This window comes from Panicum virgatum, chromosome 2N (assembly GCF_016808335.1).
Source record: "Panicum virgatum strain AP13 chromosome 2N, P.virgatum_v5, whole genome shotgun sequence".
Classification (NCBI taxonomy): Eukaryota; Viridiplantae; Streptophyta; class Magnoliopsida; order Poales; family Poaceae; genus Panicum; species Panicum virgatum.
The window spans coordinates 39,120,753-39,123,227 of record NC_053146.1 but is presented as its reverse complement, the minus strand read 5'-3'; the positions used below and the strand labels follow the sequence as shown (position 1 = coordinate 39,123,227).

Here is a 2,475-nt window from a genome sequence, read left to right as displayed (position 1 = left end):
ATGGAAGCCCCTCAAGCTGGGGTTTGGTGTGGAAGCTAAGCACAACGGTATTACCTGCTTTCAACCGACGCTACCTGCAGTAACCGCCAGCACCAACCTTGGGAGGGCTATAAATAGAGGGCACCATCCATCACTTCAACACACACCATTGCAGCTCTTCTCTTCAACTTATACTTTCTAGAGCAGGTTAGTAGCTTGGGAGTTAGAGTCGAGTCGAGCTTGCTCGGGATTCCGGAGTCGTCGGAAGTCTGATATAGCTCCTGTATCTTTCTGTTGACTTTATTAATATAAGTTATCTTCTTTACTTTTTCTGATTCAGCTTTACTTTCTGTAGTCTTTCATTTACTCAAGTTTGAGTGTTCAGCTTGAGCACGGAAGTTTTCCTTTAGCTCAAGCTAAGTTATCTCTCTCAGTGATCGGGGATTTATCTTACGGGTTTTCTCGCCTGGACTAGAGTATCTCAAGTTAGTGCTCTAGGTTGAGGGGGGTTTCTCTCGAAGGCCTCGAGAGAAATCCTAACATGAGTGCAAACATGGTGTCTGACCTTAGTGTTAGCAAGAAAGTGTGTTCCACCCCACGGAACCATTGTGGTAGTCGGTAGGTAGTGACAGCCCTATCCGTCCTTTGTAGTCCACCACGTTCGAGTGTTTTTATAGCAGTAGTATAGGTTGCCGTTGGACTCCCCTCTCATCTCTTTCTGAAGTCCTTCCTCTTCCAGCCGCCGAAGTAAGCTCTGCTTTCCCGAGAACTAGTTAGGTGCTTAGTCTGATCTTGAGAGGCTTGCTCGATAGTTCAGATGTGTTTCAGGTGTCTTGTCTCGCTCGTTGTCCTCCCAGTTGCTACCACTCTAAGGATTAGAATCTACGTGTGTCACTCGGTCATTGTCTGGCCATTTATCTAATTTACCTATCTGGCTTACCTCCATCTAGTCAGTCGGTCGATCAAGCTAGTACGGTTATCATTCGATTTACGATACTCTTTACCATAGTGCTTCCCTGAGAAAAAATACGATACCCTGGAATACTCCAAGGTGAAGTGCTACAGCGGTGATTTTGTGCGCTTGCAGAATATCTATTCTAATCGGGCATAAGCAGCGGTGATTTTGTGCGCTTGCAGAATATCTATTCTAATCGGGCATAAGAAACGCCAACAAGCATTTCTGGCGCCGTTGCCGGGGAAGTAATTGGCTAAAGATATCGTAGATAGTTTGATAAACCCTATTAGTTTATCACCGCTAACCCTAGCGGGCTTACCATTCTCTCTCTATCTTTTTATCGACGTAGAGCAGTGCATGACGTAGAATTGGGAGAATTGTGAGACGCCGCGTAGTCCCACCTCAGAAGAGACTCACTTGGCCTATCAGTTTAGCCTCCACTTCAGCATCATCATCCATGGCTCAGAAGACTCTCCGTCAGTTTTCTGCCCCGTCCAGTAGCCACATTCCTGCTGGATTGAATGTCAACCAAGCCGGCAATGACAACTTTGAGCTGAAGACTGGACTCGTGAATATGGACCAAGAAAGTCCATTCTGTGGAAAGACATCCGAGGATGCCAATGCCTATCTCCAGAATTTCCTGGAAGTGAGTAACACCATCAACCCCAGAGGAACTACTATGGATGATGTCCGTCTTCGTCTGTTCCCGTTCTCGCTGCTCGGGAAGGCCAAGACGTGGTTCTACTCCAACAAGGAAGCATTCATGACATGGGAAGCTTGTTCAAATGCATTCCTAGCCAAATACTTTCCAGTGGGCAAGACCAACGCCCTCCGGAACAGGATTACCGGAATTCAGCAATTACCGGATGAGACCATCCCGGAAGTCTGGGAGCGTCTCCAGGAATACATTCAAGCGTGCCCACAACACGGCATGGAAGAGTGGCTGATCATTCAGAACTTCTTCCATGGCCTGAATCAGCAAGCCCAGGACCACATTGACGTAGCTGCGGGTGGTTCCTTCCTTTCTCTCAATGTTGCGGGAGCAAAGGCGCTGATTGACAAGATAGCTTACAACCAAAGTTGGAAAGAAGAAAGGCAGCCAACCCGTCCCAGGGGCGTGCATTAGATCGACATGGTCGACATGTTAGCTGCAAAGTTGGAACTTTTGATGAAGAAGCTGGAATCTCCACACCAGGAGGTTAATCAAGTTTCGGAGTCTCGTAAGACAAGTGAAACATGTGGTGAGACTGGGCACTCGGGCACCTCGTGCCCCTTAACTCAAGAGGATGCGAACTTTGTTGGGAGCAACAACAATCCCAAGTCAGGATTTCGTCCTCAGCAGGGTTGGAACTCCAAGCCCAACCTCCCCTTCGGTCAACAACAAGGTACGGATTTTAATAACAGCTTTCAGCCCACATTAAAAGACCTAGTGTACGGTCAAAAGCAAATCAATGATAACATTAGTAGGAAATTCCTTGCTAATGACAAGATCCTAGAGTCTATGGCTGCACAACTAGAGGGATTTAATTCTATTATTAAAA

At 46.9% G+C, this 2,475-nt stretch overlaps 1 non-coding gene across 1 annotated transcript; it reads right to left on the bottom strand.

Moving 5' to 3' along the window:
• Nucleotides 1–1,760: 1,760 nt before the first annotated feature.
• Nucleotides 1,761–1,867, bottom strand: LOC120663144. Its single transcript, XR_005670367.1, has one exon. It is a non-coding gene; the product is annotated as a small nucleolar RNA R71 (small nucleolar RNA).
• Nucleotides 1,868–2,475: the final 608 nt, after the last annotated feature.